Raw genomic sequence first — 6,552 nt, forward strand, 5'->3', positions numbered from 1 at the left:
CTAGAGCGCAGGCTCAGTAGTTGTGTTGCACGGGCTTAGTTGCTCCGCGGCATGTGGGATCTTCCCAGACCAGGGCTTGAACCCATGTCCCCTGCATTGGCAGGCGGATTCTCAACCACTGTGCCACCAGGGAAGCCCTTAACACCTTTTAATAGACCTTGACTTGCCCCGCATCTTGCTGTTAAACTTGTACAGCAGGAAATGACAGGTTTGCTATCATTTCTCACACTGTTTTGTCTGTAGAAAAATTCCCAGGGGTAGGTTTCCTGGGTTAGAGGGTCTGTGTGGTTTGTAATTTGGAGAGATATTTCCAAATTCCCCTCTGTGGAGACTTGTACTCAATGGCACTCCCATGAGCAATAGGTGAGCACTTGTTTCTCTCACAGCTTTGCCTGCACCAGAACAGGTTTATCTCACTCCATGAGAAGTTTGGAAGTCAGATGGCTCAGCAACATCAAAGACACTGTTTTTTTAATCCATCTTCTGTTTTGCCAATTTTGGTGGGGTTTTTTTTACCTCTTATCGTGCCAAGATGGCTGCAACAACTCCAGACATCACATCCCAACCTCCAAAGGCCTCATCTCCAAGCAGCCACCCTGTCCCTTCCTAGCTGAAAGTAGGACATGTCTATGCCTGAAGTAATCCGTGGCAAGGGGAATGGAATATCTGGGGTAAAGAGTCAAAAATTGGTACCTGGGGGTAGGGAGAGACTCCATATCCTCCCATCCTCCCCACTCTTGACCCTCCCCCCACAACCTTGACTTGAACAGTAAACAGTAGGATTTTATTTCACTTTTTTTGTTTTTTTTCTTTTTTGGCCACAAGGCTTATGGGATCTCAGTTCCCTGAATCTGGGCCACAACAGTGAAAGCACTGACTCCTAACCACTAGACCACCAGGGAACTCCTGAACGGTGAGATTGATTTTTTTAATTAATTAATTAATTATTTTGGCCACACCATGCGGCATGTGGGATCTTAGTTCCCCGACCAGGGATCAAAACCCGTGCCCCCTGCAGTGGAAGCTCAGAGTCCTAACCACTGGACCACCAGGGAATTCACCAGAATAGTGAGATTTTAATGGAAAGGAAGAGAGAATGGCTCTTCACTTTTTAATAAATGCTCTGATGACAGAAACCCAGGGCATTGTGGGAGCATTATTTATAGAGTGTGTATTATTAGTCAGCCAAGGGTGCCATAGGAAATATCATAGACTGGGGCACTTAACCAACAGAAATTAATTTTCTCACAGTCCTGGAGGCTGAAAGTCCAAGATGAAGGTATCAGCAGAGTTGGTTTCTTCTGAGGCCTCTCTCCTTGGCTTGTAGATGGCCATCTTTTTCCCATGTCATCACATCCCTCTGTGTGTGTCTGTGTCCTAATCTCTACTTCTAAGGACTCCGCTCATTGGATTAGGGCCCACTCATGGGACCTCATTTTACCTTAATTGCCTCTTTAAAGATTTATCTTTAAATATAGTTACATTCTGAGGTACTGGGGGTTAGAGCTTCAACATATGAATTTAGGGGGGGGCAGTGGGTGCAATTCAGTTCATGAGAGAGCACCTCTGCACTCTATGCATGTCCTGTGCTGGACATGGGGAAGCCCGTGCTGACCAGCCAGAAAGGGTCCCAAACCTCCCATTGAGGACCGAGGGCCCCTGGAGTGCATATGGGGAGGCCAGCTCCAGCCTGGGGCTCGTAGAGACTGAGGACCTGACTGGCCGAGATCTGAAGGGTGAGAGGGGTGGAACAGATAACTGGAGGGTAAAGGGGGTTCTAAGCGGTGGAAACAGCAAGTGCAGAGACCCCGAGATGAGAGTACCTGGCTACAAGAAGGCCCTAGAGCAGAGGTGATGAGGGCAGACCTTGGGGAGGAGCCATGACCACCCCATTTTCCCACCTAAAGCCATCTTCTATTCACGCCTCTGCCTGTGGTTGTCACTATAGTTGCAAGACATTACAGAACCTGATTCCATTTGTAATTCTGCCGTTTTCTATGCCGTATATGCAGAGTATCTCAGACTTGCCTCTTTCCCTCTCAGAATTATTAAAATTACAGTTCATCTTGAAATTACAGGCCCTCTGACTGCTGATGGAATTTGCCTTGGTAAGATAAGGAGAGGGACTTCCCTGGTGGTCCAGTGATTAAGAATGAGTCTTTCAGGGACTTCCCTGGTGGCGCAATGGTTAAGAATCCGCCTGCCAATGCAGGGGACACGGTTCGATCCCTGGTCCGGGAAGATCCCCCATGCCGCGGAGCAGCTAAGCCTGTGCGCCGCAACTGCTGAGCCTGCGCTCTGGAGCCCATGAGCCACAGCTACTGAAGCCCTCGTGCTTAGAGCCCGTGCTCCACAACAAGAGAAGCCACCTCAGTGAGAAGCCTGCGCACCACAACAGAGTAGCCCGCATTTGCCGCAACTAGAGAAAGCCCGTGCGCAGCCATGAAGATCAAATGCAGCCAAAATTTAAAAAAATGAAAAATCAGTCTTGCAATGCAGGGGACGCTGGTTCAATCCCTGGTTGGGGAACTAAGATCCAACATGCCGGGGGCAACTCAGTCCACATACCGCAACTACTGAGCCCGTGCACTGCAACGAAAAGCCCGTGCACCGCAACAAAAGATCCCGCGTGCCGCAACGAAAGATCCAGCATGCCGCAACTGAGACCCAACGCAGCCAAAAATAAATAAATAAATATTAAAAAAAAAAAAAAGATAAGGAGAAACTGCTCACCTCTTTCCTCCCATCTGGTGACAAGCAGAAACTAGTGGGTACCCTAAAGTTGTAACTCGCAAATATTTCTTCTAACAAAAGTCTAGGGATCCCTGGCTATTCAAAGTGGGGTTCCCAGACCAGTAGCCTCAAGTTCACCAGGGAGTACGAAATGTGGAGTCCAGCCATTTGCAACTGAGGCAACCTTCCTAAGACCATGATAGAGAACCAAGAGAATCACAAGATGGAATTGGGTGGAAAATAAAGAATGAATATATGAGTCAAAAAAAAAATAGAAAGAAATGTGAAGTTCAGGGTCCCATACCAAACCTGCCAAAAATCCCCAGGGCTTTATTTCAAATGAGGTTGAAAACAACCCCTGCTTCTTGAAAGTTTCAAATGATCACTCCCACTCTCCTCAGGACAGCCTTGTGGGTTATTCCTCTGACTCCCTCTCATTCATCCCCTTCTGCCCATCTTTCAGTTCTCGTCCCAAGGTCCTTACTGGTGCCCCTCACCTCCAGTCTCACCCTCCCCCAGACCTGCTTGTAAGTGGCAAGCACGAGTGTCAGTCTGATGAACCTTCCCCTGCTTAAACCTTCCATGGCTCTCATACCCCTTATCAACAGGTCCAAGTGCTTTGCCAGGCATTCAAGTCCTTCTGTGATCTGACCCCAGCTCCCATGCTCTGTTCCAGGCTTTCTGAGCAGCTGGGAGTTCCCCAGAACCTTCCCAGAAATCTTCAGGCCTGCTTGAAATGCCCTTCCCTGTGTTCTGGTCATTTACCTGGAGCTCCTTCAAAGGCTTACCTCACTCCTCTTCCTTGAATGCCTGCTTATCTGCTTTGTCACAATAACAGTACATATAAAACATCATCAACAACAGCAGTGATCATGGATGATGTCTGCATTTATTGAGTGTTAATTACGTGCCAGGCACTTTCTAAGCATTGTATTTGACATCCTTCCCATTAGGAGGTGGAGTCTAGGGCACCTCCCTTTTGTCTTTAGTGACTTACATTAGTGAATAGAAAGCAGAGGTGACACTGTGTGACTTTTTTTTTGTTTTGGCCGCACCGCCTGGCTTGCAGGATCTTAGTTTCCTGAGCAGGGGTTGAACCTGGGCCCCAGCAGTGAAAGTGCCGAGTCCTAACCACTGGACAGCCAGGGAATTCCAGCATAGTTTGACTTCTAAGGCTAGGTCGTCAAAGGTGAGACAACTTCCACCTGGCTCTCTTTCTTGGGACATGTACCTTTAGAACCCAAACGCCATGTTATGAGGAAGCCCAAGCCACTGGGATGGGCCACGTGTAGTTATTCTGGCTGACAGCCCTAGCTGAGGTTCAAGGCAAGAGCCAGCACCAACCACCAGATACGTGAGTGTGACCCTGCCCCAGCCACTCTCTGCAATTGCATGAGAGACCTTGAACAATAGCCATCCAGCTGAGCCCAGGGAAACTCCAGAACCATGAAAGATAATGATTGTTGTTTTACACCACTAAGTTTAGAGTTGTCTGTTACACAGTGATGCATAACCATAACAACTTGCATTAACTCATTCGATTCTCCCAATAACCCTACGAGAGGAACAATTATTATCCCCATTTTACACATGAAGAAACTGAGGCTCATAAGTGCTGGGCAACATGCCCAAAGTTACAGAGTGAGTAAACGGTAGAACTGGGATGTGAACCCAGGTAGATACACTACAGAGTCAAGGTCATAACCACCAGTCTCTGTGGTCAATATATCATGATTCCTTGACCAGCACTCCTTCCCCTTCTCCTGGTTTCATCTCCTGACTTTCCTTTGGGGGGACCACCCCTCCCCCATCATCAGTCCATGTGGTTCAGATGGAACTCACCCCACCACGGACCTTTAGGTACAAGCATAACCCAGATCAGGCCAGTGAGAGTACAGCATGCCCCTTGACACAATTATTGGCTGGGTAATGGGCTTATGAGGAGGCTGGATCAATGAGAGCCAGCCCTGGGACCTTTGCTGGTTTTACAGAGAAATAGGCCTATTTTAATCAATAAAAGCATGGAGTTGCTGGTCCATCTTTGCAACTGTGAGGAGATCCTGTCCCAGAGTAGAGCCAAGAAAAAAAAAAAAAAACAGATTCGTTACATCATTTAAGAACCTAGAGACAGCCATTCCTGAAGCTTATCACTGTCTTGGCTAAAGGCACTTTGAACTGAGTTTGTCTCTGGCATCTGAAAGATGCCTGTCTACTACTCTCCCAGTGGGACACTTTGCTTCTTATGCTATTTCATCTTCACTGAGGGCAGGGAATGGGCCTGATCTATCTATCTTAGCACAGTGCCTGGACACACGAGACATCCACCAATCTTGCTCTATTGAACAGAACTAAAAGCGGTATTGCCCCTGTGAGGAAACTGGTTCTCCTAGGGCCTGTGGATAAGGAGGAGGATTAAGAGTAGTGCTTACATGGGACTTCCCTGGCGGTCCAGTGGTTACAGTGTAAGTGTTTACAACCCAAATCCTGAATCTGAGTCAGTCCTTTGCTTTAGATCCAGGAATGGCATTTGGGAGAAGTGGAGGAAGGAAAAAAGAAGACACCCTTGGGACTTACCTGGTGGCACAGTGGTTAAGAATCTGCCTGCCAATGCAGGGGACACGGGTTCGATCCCTGGTCTGGGAAGATTCCCACATGCTGCGGAGCAACTAAGCCCGTGCAACACAACTACTGAGTCTGCGTTCTAGAGCCTGCAAGCCACAGCTACTGAGCCCGTGCGCCTAGAGCCGGTGCTCCACAAGAGAAGCCACTGCAATAAGAAGCCTGTGCACCCCAACGAAGAGTAGCCCCTGCTCACTGCAACTAGAGAGAAAGCCCACGCACAGCAACGAAGACCCAACGCAGCCAAAAATAAATAAATTATTTTTAAAAATGGGGAGGGGTCCAGAAGAGTGACTGACAAGGAGAGGAGGTGTGCTCTCCCACTGTGTGCCACCAGTCCCACCAAGAAGCTTCCTGACTTGTACAGACCTCCAGAAACCCTTTATGGACTTCGCCTCTGATTAAACAGGCCCAGTGGTGTCTTTTTTTTTTTAAATTAATTAATTTTTGGCTGCGTTGGGTCTTCATTGCTGCGTGTGAGCTTTCTCTCTAGTTGTGGTGAGCAGGGGCTACTCTTCGGTGCCATGTGCGGGCTTCTCATTGCTGTGGTTTCTCTTGTTGTGGAGCACGGGCTCTAGGTGCTCAGGCTTCAGTAGTTGTGGCACGGGGGCTCAGTAGTTGTGGCTTGCGGGCTCTAGAGCGCAGGCTCAGTAGTTGTGGTGCATGGGCTTAGTTGCTCCACTGCATGTGGGATCTTCCTGGACCAGGGATCGAACCTGGGTCCCCTGCATTGACAGGTGGATTCTTAACCACTGCGCCACCAGGAAGTCCCCCTCCCCATTTCTTTTTTTCCCCTCCCCATTTCTGATACCTGGATATTCCAAGTTGTGACAGCTGCTCCAGGGTGTAGACCGGCCCTCATTTACATGCTCCTGTGAATCAATCGCTAACTTTAGGACCTGAAGATTTGAGAGACAACTCTCACTTTCTGGCAATTCTCCTTTCCAGTTACTTCCCCCAAGAAGCAGCCACATCACGTGCTCTAACTGGCGACTTTATTCAGGGGGGTGAGGAAAAAAATGAACTACAATTGGGTTATTTCTCAAATAATCTGAAGAGGGGCGAGTCTGGGGCCACAGAGAGGAAGGATGGGACTCTGGAAACTAGAAGGCAGAGAGGGACAGGGGTGGGACGCTGGGTGTCTTGAGGGGCGGGGCCGGAGGTGGGGAGAGGGGGCGCATCTTCCATTCAAGGCCAGGC

Source organism: Balaenoptera musculus, chromosome 3 (genome assembly GCF_009873245.2).
Source record: "Balaenoptera musculus isolate JJ_BM4_2016_0621 chromosome 3, mBalMus1.pri.v3, whole genome shotgun sequence".
Classification (NCBI taxonomy): Eukaryota; Metazoa; Chordata; class Mammalia; order Artiodactyla; family Balaenopteridae; genus Balaenoptera; species Balaenoptera musculus.